General features: G+C 40.0%; 1 long non-coding RNA gene across 1 annotated transcript; it reads left to right on the top strand.

The window, feature by feature from the left end:
- LOC118529132 (uncharacterized) lies at positions 1–3,322 on the top strand. Its single transcript, XR_004913968.2, has 2 exons — positions 1–2,785; positions 3,217–3,322. It is a non-coding gene; the product is annotated as an uncharacterized LOC118529132 (long non-coding RNA).
- Positions 3,323–14,693: the final 11,371 nt, after the last annotated feature.

The following is a 14,693-nucleotide window of genomic DNA, read 5'->3' as shown; positions in this document are numbered from 1 at the left end:
TTATATACAATAGAAAATTCTTTATGGAAGAGAAATTTCACTTTGCACACATTTTATTGACATTGTTAGATTTTACCTCCAAAATACAGTATTCTCTTATAATCTCTTGGTCTTTCATTGATGGATTTTTTTTTTTAACCTTTGCTTTTTAGTGAAGCCCCTGGAAAAAGGTGTAATAAATTGGGTGTTATGAATATGATGGGGAGCATACTTTGCAGTTAATGCTAAGACTGCCTTTACGTCAACATGTGATACATGTATCCTCCTTTGCATGAAGGAGCCCGTTGAAAATTTTGGCTTTATAACAAAACATGTCTACATAAATCAGCCATATCTTTTTTTTTTTTTTTTAAGTCTATATCAGTGGTCATCCTAACTATTGGTGCAGTATTTAATTTCACACAAGTCCAGTGTAAATCTAAACTGGTCTGTACCACCATCAAGATTGACAAATCAATATATGAATAGCACACAGTTTTTTTGAGTAAAATTTAACAGTTAAGCTTATAGGTGGTTTTTAGGTTAGGTATTTATGTATTGGGGAATTTCTAGTAAATTTGAAGTCCCTTAATTTTTTAACAACCACAAACATTTTTTATACTTACTTTAGTAAGAATTTTCTTTAAATTTTCTATTCAAGAGGAAGTTCCATTTTAACAGTATCAAATTATGTTATGGAACTGGAATTTCCAGGTGTCATATTGACATGACTTTCTGTCTTGGACTGGTTGGCATGTCTTGACCTGAATTCAGTTTTACCTTGGTTATGGCTAGATGTGTGAGGATTTTCATCCAAGTCCAAGTCTTAAGAATTTTTAAGCATCAATATCGCCATATTTAAACAATTATTTATTAAGACTGAATAGGTGATGGACATTAAAATATAATTGCAGTAAGGTAGATCTCCTCCCTCCTTACATTTAAAATACTTACTTCACAGCTGAAAGACAGCTGCAGACCACCGAGTTCCATCAGGCCAACTCTCATTGGACTGGTAGAGGGGCTCGCCTGAGTTCTGTTAGAAGGAGCTAATACTAGAATTCAGCCTTGACTACTAGTTCAGTTGCTTTTTTCTGTGCACCGTAATACTGTTTTATCCTTGTTTTCTGTATTTTTCTTAAATTACTAGTAAGTTGCAGATTTACTTTGCTTCTGAAAGATTTATGGCTATGAATTTCACTCTTTCGTACTTGTCATCTGGGTGTTGGCATCCTGTTCTCGTCTCTGCCGAGGAAAGCTGGCTCGCTCTGAGGAACCGGCCTCACTCTGAAGCACGGGATCGTATTTTGGCTCAGTGATGGCGGACACCCTACATTGTCCAAGCATTCGGTCATCACAGGACACTCTTGTCATTTAGTGCTGGGTTAATAAAATTGAGCTTTATATTCTACATCGAAATTATTTTTGTTTCCTATGGATGTAAAGAGCATTGCCTTTATTTAGACGTAAGTATTTTGTAAACCCTTAACACTCAACTTTCCTGACAGAAAATCAGTTTAAGAATGTATTAATCTTTCTGTATAATTTTCAGTCCACAGCTGCACTGTCAATTTAAAGACCGGGAGTTCTTCCAAGAGGACAAGGACAAACCGAACGCTTTAAATCCAGCTTCCTGGTTTTCTTATTAGTGAGAGAGGGGAGATTCTAATTTAGTAGCATGTATTTCACCCTTACTGGAAAAAACGCAGGAAAATAAAGCTTGTATTCTAGTGTTGGTGTTGAAAGAAACAAATTAAGTGAAAGGAAAAGGCATCGTCATGTCCAGTTAACTATAGGAAGACATAAAGCTGTTCATAATGTCTCAATTCTGTAGAGATCTGTTAAGAGAACTCTAACTAGTTCCTTAAATCAGCTTCTGAGCCTAAAAAGAAACAACTTTTATTTATTTTTTTAGTTAGGGTGGGAGTCTAAGGAGGCAGAGAATAGAAAGGAGAATTTGTTTGCAAGCAGATTTTCATTTAAAGATTGGGATTGGGAAAACATTTAGCAAGTAAAATTAAGTGTGTTAAAATCTCCATTTTGAAGGGTGATAACTAGTTAAGAAGCTAATAAAATTGGGTATTTGGTTTATGTTTGCTTATTAAGCAAGGATATAGGGGTGCCTGGGTGGCTCTGGTTAAGCATCGGACTCTTGATTTTGCCTCAGGTCATGATCTCAGGGTCTTGGGATAGAGTCCTGCCTCGGGCTCTCAGCTGGAGTCTGAGATTCTCTCTCTCTCTCTTTCCCTCTGCTCCTCCCACTCATGCGTCCCCTCTCTCTCTCTGGCTCTCTCTTCCTAAGATAAAATCTTTTAAAAATTTTTTTTAAATTCTAAAAAAAAATAAAAAGCAAGGCTATAAATGTAGAAAAGCCATCTTTTTTTAATTGCATATTCTGCTAAAACTTAAGTGACCTTGTTTTGTCCCTGGTTGAATGCTTGGATGCTATAGAACATGTTTGTAAGGACCTGCTGCCTAAAAATGTTCTGAAAGTTTGAGTTGATTCTGAGCCAGACAATTGCTTTAGGTCTGCATCACCAGAGCCCAGACGTTTACGGCCACCATGTCTGGGTCAGTCTGATGTGGTTTATGCCATGAGACTGGGTGTGGAGAGCTCCGTGTGCCACTGAGCCCTCTCAACATCCTCCTGTTGTTTTCCACTTGCATCACTTGGTTTTCCAGGACAACAGAAAACTTGGTTTGATGGCAAGTCGCTGTATTATTTTTCATAGATGTTTTTTCCTTTCCCAACTCTAAATATGAAGCCGAGCATCATGCCACCGAGAAGAAGGGCAGGGAGAAACAAGTACGTTGGGCATTTGAGTTCAGTCTTGACTTTGTCAAGCTTACTTCTCTAATCATTATGCACGGTTGAACTCAGATGGGATTTGGTGGGTCATTGGAAAAGATAGGATAACTTGGCGGGGGCGGGAATGTATTTTTCCCACCGCATGGCTGGTTAACACTTAGGTGTAGCATTTTCTTCGTATCTGGGTCTTGGTTTGTGATGCATGGTAAGTTAGAATTTCAGTAATGACTCCACACACAAACTGCTTGACATAATAAAGCAAGTATCTTCCAACACTTGGAAACCACTGCTGTATCTTCACCGTGACAAGATACACCACGAAACTGAGGATAGGGATGGGCAGTGTAAAAACTATGAAGGAATTTTTTGAAAGTTTTACCCCCAAAAAGCTTCCAAATACACAAGTTTTTTTTTTTAAATATTGATAGGAACTGGTGGCTAAAGCAAGAAGGAACAGGAACATAAGAAAATGTTCTCATGTATCAAGTTCCCGAGTCTTCAAAAATTCCGACATCTAATTTTTGGAGCTACTGGGTGAGTGCACTTGAATGCAAGTGTTATTATCCTAATGTCCTATGCTTAGCCAAACTACTTAAAATGAATTATTGTTACTGTAAATTGGAAGTAGGCCCCAGAATAAACCAAATCTGTTGTTCTGTACTAATACATCTCTAGATCAGGAAAATAGAAATTCACGTGGCCACATAATGCTAAGACCCACTGAGAAATCAGGCTCCCCACCTCCCCTGCCAACTTTGTAACAGGTAGTTTATTAAATCACCTTGATACAGTTTAGGAATAGAAGGTATGCTCATGACTGATCATGAAAGAATGGCTGACAGGCATGCATCAGTAAAACAGGAAAGGAGGCTGGAGAAACCTTGACACTGGATGCTGGAGATTCTCTTGTGTGGCTACCAATGCATGTGAGCCCCTTCCAAACCTGTCTCAAAATACGAGGTCCGCTCTAGCAGGTCACTGGAGATGCAACCTTAGAGCCATTTAATGTTATTTAAGAAACTGTCTTTGTGTTAGTGGGCATGAGCAGGATCATTTATGTATATTGATGTATACAAAATGTATTCATGGATCCACCTGACCTGCAGAAATTAGCTTGCCCAGGTAGGAGAAAGGAATTAGTGCACAAGGACTTGACTGGCTCCATTTAGATTGAGAAATAGCGTTTGAGCCATAGGTCAGGATTTGTAGAAAGTTTACATTAATGCACTCAGCCTCTAATGAGAAAATTTTGGGGGAAACAAAATGATAAGGAAAAGACTTATATTTGTAATCATTACCCGCAAGACTGGCAATGGGTCAAATGGTGAAGACTTAAGCTAGTTTCAAGATTCGCCGACTACTGGCTACTGAAAACAGGATTGTTAATATCAGTGTACTGTATAATTTATAAATATGGCAAGAGTTTAAATAAGTCACTGATATAACTATAGGAAATATATGTATATCCTTTAAGAGTTGTCAGTGCTAAGTCAGGATTTCTCCATGGCTGGTTTTTCTTTTGTAATTGGGGAAAAGGACCAACCATTAGGCATGGCATTTTGGGCATGCAGGCTGTCAATATCCAACATACTGTTCCGCAAAATGTAGGTGCTGACAACATGTAGACTGTAATCTATTTCTTCTAAAATAAGTGGCCTGAATTAATGTGACCTTGACAATGGTATTAATTGACTTACCAGAGCTGTTCTGGCAAATCTTTTGGAGGAATAAAAATGATGCTGTGTAAAGTTCAAAATAAAAATTTTTCCCAAGTTGTTTGGTTTCCAGATTTAAATTCCCATTGGCAATTTTTCACAGCATCTCCCTCAAAGATAGAAACTACTGCACTATGTTGAATAGGAAACCATCAGAAACATCAGGTTTCAGAAAATTACAGGGATTGCTTTCCTGAGTTAATGTTTCTCTTGAAAGCATTGTCCCCTTAAATCACTCTCCAGCATTATTCTTTCTCTTAATATGGTAGCAATAACCTCCCTTGTGCTTACCCCTCCTAGAAATTATCTAATACAATTTTTTATTGTATGGCTCCTGTCATTCCCTTCTACTTCCTTCCCCCGTCACAGAAATGAACAGTAATTGTCAGGTAATTAAGAGGGCTGGGAATATAAAATGCACAGAATAGGGTTGGGTTTGCATGTGTGTGTTCTTGAAACTTGTGAGTTGATATTGGGAAGTAACGCGGTGAAGATCCCATAGACATGTAAGTAATAGGAAGAAATATTGGCAATACATTTACTAACCTGTACAAGTGTTTTGGGGGTTTTTTTGCTTTCACTTTTTTTTAAATTAAGTTTTAATTTTTTTTTTAAGATTTTATTTATTTGAGAGAGAGAATGAGAGACAGCATGAGAGGGAGGAGGGTCAGAGGGAGAAGCAGACTCCCTGCTGAGCAGGGAGCCCGATGCAGGACTCGATCCCAGGACTCCAGGACCATGACCTGAGCCGAAGGCAGTTGCTTAACCAACTGAGCCACCCAGGCGCCCCAAATTAAGTTTTAATTTTAATTCTAATTCCAGTGTAGCTACAAGTGTTTTTCTAATAAACACTTTCCCCAGAGGGCATAGTCAACACCTGCCCACTTAGTTTGCAATCCCCAGTGTCCACTGCTCTCTCTGACTTCCTCACGGAGACACCCTGAACCCTGTCTCCCTTCTGCAGGGTGAACTGTAAAGTGGACACTCATCCAGTTTCAGACTGGGCTACTTTTTGATGATAATGATGAAGCCATTTAAGGGGCCTTCCAAAAGCCCCATGGCCGTGCTTACTCTGTGCCCATTTATTTTTCCTTTGAGATATTTTTCCTTTGAGGAAAGTCGTATTTAAAAGTATCCATTTTAATACTATCCAGTATTTATTAGAGCGCTTATTAACATGCAATTGGACACTGCACAAAATATTTTACGTGAGGAACTTGTCACAATTTTCAGCCAAGGCAAACAAAACAGGTTAAACAATTTGCACAAAGTTAAATAGCTGGTACCTGGCAGAGCTGAGCCTCAGACTTAGGTCTGTCTTAGTACAGAGGTTGTGCCTTTACCAGTACGGTTCCCTGCCTCGCAGGTGCATTAAGTCATCAGTGATAGTCTGGGTAAAAAATAAAAATATTACTCCAGCAGCTTTACTTCAGATGTAGAAGGCTTGGGATTGTTCTGGTTATGCACGTGCAAAGCCCAGAGGGAAACGCTGTCATTCTCTGTTTTCCAGAAAAAAAAAAAAATTCAACAGAAAGGAAAATATAATCACGCAGCTAATCCAGCAGCGACTGAAGCAAGCCAAGGCCCAAGGCAAGTTGTGAGATTAGTACAGGCTCATGTTTGGGAGTATTCAGTGAATAAAATACAGTGTTTTTATAATCTGTCTTTGGTTTGCTCATCCCCAACCCCCGTTCCCCTTTCCATCAGCATTAAAATATTTTTTTTCTATTTGAAATATTAGATTAGGTAACTAACATGTTTGAGTAATCCCAAATGCTTAATAAATGATGACACAAGAATTTGTTTGGAATTACCTCAGAGTCCTCTCTCTGAACTCAAAGTAATCTCTGCCAGTGTGTCTCCTTTCCTTAAGCATTTTCCATTTATTTCGTATTTTTATCACCCCAATGGTGACTTTTAATTTAAGAATATCATATGTGGAGACAAAATTGGATTTGTTTTGCCTTTTTTTTTTTTTGCTTATGTTAAAAAAATTCACATTTCTTTAAAAACAACTATTCACCACTAATAGCTTCTGAGGTAAAAGCATAATTATCCTTCCTAACAAATCAAGATTCCTGTTAAACTTCCTATGAGTGTCTCTGAAAAGAGTCACAGAAAAATTCTTGGCAGCATTTAGAGAAAAATAAATGAGGGTGTTAGTATGACCTTGCTCCTTCTGAATGTGATATTTTCAGCTTTCTGCTGGTCTCCTGGGTAGGCTCCACAACTCCCAGATGGTACCATGTGGATAAAAAGTAGAGCTGCAGAAGACTAAACTATAACTTCTAAAAAGACAATCATAAATATATATAAATACATGTATTTTTCCCTCTGATTCCTCCTTCCAAAGTCCAAAAACAATATCCAAAAAAATGTCCTTTAATTTTCCCACTTTTGCTGAAGAGTTTGTAAAGAGTTCCTCTGAGCCGCTCGCTATTTGTTGGATTATGTTCAGATGGATGTACTGGTTTTTAATCCGGGGTGCTGCCACCACCCGGCCACTGGATTGAAAAGGAATCAATACAGGATAAATTCACAGAGGGCAACTTGCAAATTGTAACCTGAGGCTGACTTTTGATCATCTGTTTTTGTGTTTATGTGACAGTGACCACTCAGATGGATCATCTGAGATTCCATTCAGGAAGAGAGAAAATTTAGCAGTTTGTGCTAGTGTCAACACTATTTTGACCACAGATTAGTATGCTTTTCAATTACATGTCTAATTTTTAAAATTTCAAAATATATAACCCACAAAAGTTGCGTTGCTAAGAAACTGTTTAGTTTATAATAAAGGTTATATAGCTAATTACACAGTGTTTCAATCTGGAACAAGTGATTAGTCATCTGAAAATTAGTGCAGCATATTAATATACAAATAGATAATGTATCCAAGTAAAAACTTCCACTTTAGAGTGCAAATTTGTCGTTAGGGTTTTAAAGATCAGATTAAGTTTACGTCAGGATCATTCATTTAGAGAATAGGACTTTCATTTTCCCGCTTTTCCTGGCTTGCTCAAACGCTCTCCTGACAGTAGACTGCATAGCCACTCCTGACGATAGCCTGACCACTGCTCCCAGATCACGCATAGAAAAGGTGTGGGGGCTTTGAGCAGCGAGAGTGGATGCTAATATTCTTAGAACTCTGGCCTACAACGTGCACAAAGGAAATGGTACCATTGGGTGCTCACTGGAGCCCTTTAGCTCCATGTGTAGGATCTGGGACCAGTCTTGCGTCTAGAACTTCATTTCTCAACCATGTTCCTTTTTGATCCCAGACCACTGTTGGCCGCTCCAGGAAGAATGATGAAAAGACACTGTCATGTTGTCTCTTCATTGTTGTTGAGTAGCTAATATATCCGTCTATTCAAATACAGGTATCGAGTGCTTGGGTTTATTAGGCACAAAGATAAGATACAGTCCCTGATCTCCAGGATCTATAGTCCAGTAAAGATAGTGGGGAGACTAAGACATGTACACAAATAGTATATAACGCAAGGCAAAATGTATTGTGAGACTGTGGAAAATTGATTATAACAAGGGCAGGTGTTGAAGGAGGAAGATGAGTTCAGTTTTCAATACATGGTGTCTGATGTGGATGGTTGCATTCAGAATCACGGGGGGGCATTTATTTAGAGTGACCCCCTGGATTCGGGGGTCATGTGGTATGAGTAGTATTTAAAGATAGCACTTTGGATGAGATCATCCAGGAGAATGTGGAGAACAGAGGCTCTTTTGGAGGATGCTCTTGTCTACATCAACTTGGGTCAATAAGCTACTTGTCTTTCAAGGCCTCTTTGGAAGGAGGAATTAGGCGCTAACCAGATTTAAAGGGTGGGAGGGGAACTCCAGGCAGGTAAGACGGTATGTGAAAGGTGGTGTGTCAAGAGGGGGCACCACTTGTCCGATGAGCTGCAGGTCGCTCAGTCCGGCTTAAGCACAGGGTACATGAGGACAAGTGGTGCAGAAACATAATCAGGGCCATGTTTGCCATGCTAAGGGATTTGAACTTCATTCTGGAGAATATGGGCTACCCCTGGAGAATTTCAAGCAGGTGACTGTTGTGATCGGAATTGCATTTTGTAAAAAAATATCCCTCTATAGCATGTTAAAGACAAGTTGGGAGGAGTGAGAATGGAAGTGGAGAAGCCAGTTTGGAAGAAACCAGCTCAGAAGCAACAGTCCAGCTAACAGATTGTGAGTGACTCTGAGGGTTTTGTGGTGTTCAAAGAGAGCATATACCATCTTCCAGGGGGGAAGAAATTCTCTTCAGAGCCATAAGTCTAGGGGTGGCTCCTGTTAAATAAAAGGCTCCTGGCATCTGCACCACACTAATGAGTTTGGAGGTGCAAAGGTAGACAGGAACTGCACCTTGGGAGGGGACCAGAGACAGCTGAATTTGCTGTGCTTAATAGAGTGAAACGGATCTGGAATTCCCAAGGGTAACGTAGGAGGACAGTAGTGATGCAGAAGCTTGAGGGGAGAGGAAGGAAGTGATACACTAGCAAGAAAATACAGACTATTAAGTGGGGTGAAATAGCCAGTGGGGAAAAAATCTGTGGTGGTCAGTGAGGCAGAGGACTTCTCACAACAGAAACGTCTCGTGTTTGGTTTGAAGTCGTTTGTGTTGCTCTAATGTCAGCCCTTCCTTTGTTTCCCAAATTGTCATGCAATGTTGAGGCTGTGGAAATGGAGAAAGAGGGCTAATTGCCACATTAGGTCAATATAATTTGGAACAGCGCCATTAAATCATAGGTTTGCAAGGTGCGGGCTTGGAACCAGGGACGCGGAGACAACTATGAGCAGGAATTCTCCTCCATCCCAGGAATTCTCAGAAATCTTGCAGAAGACCATGGCCTGTCACAGAGATGGAATGAGATTTCCAGTTGACTTTATCTAGAACATACACACAGGTTTCCCCCACTATCCTAAAGTAGTGTTCCTATAAAAACTTCCACATGCAGAAATGGCCTAAAGCAAAGAAGCAATGACTTAATTTATGTGGACAAACTTGTGAGTATTCCCAGACCCCAAAAATAACCTTTCTTAGGCTTTTCTAATACACATCTTCCTAAGAGAGGTACAGAATAAATTGAGATAAAGCACAGATGCTCAAAGACATGGTTCAAAGCTATGAAGGCCTGATGCTGAGACGCCGAGTGCAGGTCCTGGGGAGGGGACTTGGGGGGCCCTCTCGCTGCGCGGGGTGCACGCTACCTCTGCAACGGCTCGCTGCCAAACACTGAATGGTTATTCTCACTTTTTTGTAAAAGTGACAATCCTCTTTGGATTCCTTTTGGTCAGTGAAAACAAGTACTAATATACATCTTCCATAAAAACAAAGTAGCATAATGCAAACTTTAAAAAATCAGGAGATATATATATTTATGCACACACATATGCTTGACATAAAAAATATATATATATAAATTTATATATAAGTATATAAATAATATTTTTTGCTTGACATAAAATATATATGTAAATTTATACATAAATATATAAATAATATAATTTTTTCTCATGTCAAGTAAAAATGATTATATGTGTATATGTGTGTGTATAAAATACAACTTTTGTTTCTCATGTCAAGTAAAAATGACATACCAGGAGGATGTGCCTTTTCTATTCTGAGATTTGGGGACGCTCTGCTCTCCCATCAGCAGCAGCATTCCCTCTAACGAAGCATTGCATTACTCTCTTCATCCTGGTGAGTGTCCCACCCCAGCCCTACAATCGGATGTCCATCTCCACTGCTCCCACAGACTTGCTCTCACCTGACCGCCAGTTCAAGTGAACACCATCAGGCTCCAGAACTTGCTGAGACACTTTATGGGACCAACGGCTCCTTCCTTAGGGCAACTCTCTGCTGTGCCCCACGATTCTCCTCTCCTTCTGTCTGGTTATACTCTGCCTCTGCATTCTCCACACTCCCTGAGTGACCGCACCCAAACCCCCATCTTTAAATGCCACTCAGCCATGTGACCCCCAAGCCCCTATTTGCAGCAGGAAGCCCACCCCCATCATTCTAGACCCACCCACACATTCAAGTGGACCGGCACCTCAGACACAATGTACTTAATACCGAAGTCATCTTCTTCCTCCAACACCTGCTCCTGTCCCAGTTTTGGCACCACTATGCACCCAAAAGGCCCAGCCAGGAGCACAAATGTCAACATAGACTCCTTTCTTTCATTGCCTCCTACCCCCTACCCCTAGCCAGTTACTAAATTCTGTGGAGTAGGTGCTTTCTTAGTCTCTGCTCTGTTTGGACCCCTTTACACTTAGACAGCATTCACAGTTCAAATTTGTATCACTTCATTCTTAAATGATTATAATGGTCTGGACCTCACAGAATCCATCCTTCTCTTGGTTACACAGGTCGTATTTTCAAAACCTATATAAACATCATGTCACTCCTCCTCTTGAAATTCTCTGATGCTCCCAGGACTTTCATAATTAAGTCCACATTCCTTAGCTTGCACTAAGTTGTTCAGGTTGGGCTTCTGTAACTCCCAATTCCTCCTGGCCTTTTTTATTCAGAAGTAGAAAATTGTATGAAATTGTATGAACTTTTTGAAAGCATCTTACTAATGCATGTCTCTGCGGTTCAGATAGGCATATAATTTGGCTGTGAGAAAGTTGGTAAACATGACAATTTGGTTGAAACCCAATTTCCAGTTTTGGTGTACCACAATCTTGGCTCCCAACTCTTGTCTATCTGGGAAATGGCTTTTTAGCTATCAATCATTCATCAATCAGTTCTTCTAAGGGCTTTCTGGAAGAGTTTCAAGTCAGAATAACTCAAAGGGATGGGTTGACACAAACTATGTATCCAACATCAGAGGACTAATCAAAATAACCTAAATATCCAACAGTTATTGAACTTCCTTACATAAAATATGGTGGGTTGTATAATGGTATGTATGCTATCTTCCCCTTTTTGTAGAAAACATAGCAATATGTACATTTAAATATGCATTAAGGAGACTCTAAAAGATATACACTAAAGGGTCATCAGTGGTTGCTCTGTGTGGGTGGGAATATGGGGATTCATTAGGTTCTTTTGATTCCTGTACATTCTGATTTTTCTTAATGATCACATGCTATTTTTGTAAAAAAGAAGCCCATAGAGAAAATATACAATAGTTCTAATTTTAATTCACCAAAATTATCAATACTAGAAAAAAAAGACTGAAGTAGTAACTCTTTACCAAATCTTTGTTTTTACAGAATTACATTAAACCCTATGATTTTCAACTATTTTCTGTATTGCCCTGTTTCCTCAAACTTAAATATCCTTCCTTATTCCCTAGTCCCATTATTTGACTCTTTTTTTTAGCCTGGCTAAAAAATCATGTGTTACTGTCCCTGAGAAGCCTTTCTTTTCTTGCCTTTTTTTTAAGAGAGAGGGACAGAGAGAGAGAGGTGGGGGAGGGGCAGAGAGAGAATCCCAAGCAGGCTCCACACCCAGTGTGGAGCCCGATTCGGGGCTCAATGTGACAACCTGAGATCATGACCTGAGCCAAAATCAAGTCAGATGCTTAACCCCCTGAGCCACCCAGCCACCCCACTGAGAAGCTTTTCTTGACCACTTACCTGCTTTTGATCAAGGGTCTATGGTAAACTGTGGCTCACAAGTCAACTACATCCAACAGCCTGTGAACTGTGAACTAAGAAGAGCATTTACATTTTTTAATGGTTGAAAAAATTGAAAGAGGAAAGTTAACTCAGGAAGGTTATATAAAATTCAAATTTGAATGTCTATAAATAAAGTTTATTAGAACACACACATGCTCTCTCAGTTACATATTGCCTGTGGCTGTTTTTGTCCTGCAGGGGCAAATTTGAATAGTTTTGGCAGAGACTGAATGGCCCACAAAGTCTAAACTATTTATTCCTTAATTCTTTACAGAAAAAGTTTGCTAACACTAACTTTAGATGATGAGGCTTCCTCAGTGCCCACATAGGACCCTACACCTGTCTTTAAGTCAGTTCTTACCACATATTCGGGAAGGGATGGTTTTCTCAGGATTCCCACTGCTCTGAGGTGGAGGACACTTTCTAATTTAACTTGGTCTCCCCAGCACTGAGCAGAGGCACTTGGTAAGTAAATGCACGATGAGCTCCCTCCATGAGAATGTCAGTTACACGAGGACAGGGATTGTATCTCCTTCGTTCACTGTGTATCCTCAGCGTCCAGAAAAATGCCTGGAACATGGTGGGCCCTTAGAAAATCTTTGTGGACATTGTCAAAGGCATTAACATTGTACCGTACTTCTGAGTTCTGTAATTCTTAGGTCAATTCTTAGTCTTTTAGACCATGCTATTTGATGATTAATGAAAGTAAGACTCCACCTTTCAAGCCTCAGAGAAATAAAAGATAGTGTTAACTCTGTCATGAAAGGAATCTTTTCAAGAATCTATGGATTTGCCCTACTCCTCAGCGCATCTCAGCAGCCTGTTAGTACCTCTACCTTTCTCTCGCTTGGAGCAATTACATCAGGGCAGGTATTAAATCAACATCCTGCTGACACTGAGTTATAAATGCCTGGGGCAGCCGGGTTCCTGACACGCAATAAGACTCAGCATCCTGGCCCCGTTTCAAACCCGGATGATGTGTACTTCAAGAGATTAATGTGCAAGTATAAATCACAGCCTAAACACTTCATCTGGTCTTGGACACTCCTCTCCCTGTGAGCTGAAAGCTCTTTATAGAGGATGAACTAATTAGTTTCCGAGTTTGCAGGCAGGATGAACTCATCCCTGTCCTGTGCTGAATGGAGTCATAGCACCTTGAATGTTTAAGCACTATATTCTGAAATAACCTTCTAGCAATGTCTTTCCTGAATGATAAATGTCCCTGCTCGGTCTCTGATCACATCATACCTGTCTTATGATGGGCTTTATAATATTTTGTTTGTTTTGCCCCTTTTAAAGTTTTTTGGGGAAAAGTATACCTGAGACAATTCAGATAGTTCAAAAAGTGTCAGTCACTCCCCACATGGAGCCAGGGCACTGACTGAGCTCACAGGCCTCTGGCCCCCTCCTTCAGAGATCATATAGGTGGTGCTCACCAAGTAAGAGAACAATAGAAACAGACTAAAAGAAACAGACCCAAGAACTATTGGACAAATTTCCTAGTGAAACATAATCCTCTTGATTGGAGATAATCCAAAGCTTTGTACGTAGAGCAAACAATCATTGAATGAGTGGCCCAGAGAGCTTGCCAGGACCACTGTTAGACTCTGCAGGATACAGAGGAAACATTGCTAATCATAGTTAATACAAAGGACTTTAGAAGAGATTTATAGCTTTCATAAGTTGGAGTGGAGCACTGGAGTGGGATGAAGGTGATCTCGGAAATGTCTTTCTCTTTTTTGAATTCAGACCTTCCTTGAGTGAGAGGGAGGTGGGATTGAATGATATTTGGGGATCAGAAATACATGTGCCTTTGTCCTGGGATGTGTGTCAAGGACGCCCATGTTCCATTTGTGTAGGGCACAAAAAGGCTGAGGCCCACTGGACTAAGGCTCATCTAAGGACAGTTCAAAGGGAAACTTGAGAGTTGTGAATCTTTAGTAATCAGCCACAAGATAGCTCTGAATTCAGGGCTTATTTTCCAGGAATTCCCCTGATACTATTTCCTCTACCAAGAAGCCTTCCTTCATTTTTTTTTTTTTTTCTTCCAGAAATAGTTGTAAATATTGAGTTGACTTCTTGGTACCTATCAGCCTTTTGGGAATGTGGGAGTGTCAGCTGACATTCTAGGTCTAAGGTCAATGTACCCACTATGATAACGGCCACTTTGGGGTCTTCTCTAGAGCTTTTATCTCACTACCAAGAAGACTTTTAAGCAAATTTTTGATTTCAGGACGCCTGGGTGGCTCAGTCTGTTAGGTGGCTGCCTTCAGCTCAGGTCATGATCCCAGGGTCCTGGGATGGAGTCCTGCGTTGGGCTCCCTGCTCAGTGGGGAGTCTGCTTCTCCCTCTGTCTCTGCCCCTCCCCACTGCTTGTGCTCTCTCTATCAAATAAATAAAATCTTTTAAAAATTTTTTTTAAAAAGAAAATTTTTGATTTCAGACTTTTTAGAAAGAGCTCTGATCGAATTTTCTTGGACATGAAAAAGCAAAGAAAGGAAAATGCTAAGGACCCAAGCCCTTTTTGGGTGAGAATGCATATTTTTAAT

This window comes from Halichoerus grypus, chromosome 12, assembly GCF_964656455.1.
Source record: "Halichoerus grypus chromosome 12, mHalGry1.hap1.1, whole genome shotgun sequence".
NCBI classification, from domain to species: domain Eukaryota; kingdom Metazoa; phylum Chordata; class Mammalia; order Carnivora; family Phocidae; genus Halichoerus; species Halichoerus grypus.
The sequence above is the reverse complement of the archived record's forward strand: the minus strand, read 5'-3'. Positions and strand labels throughout refer to the sequence as shown.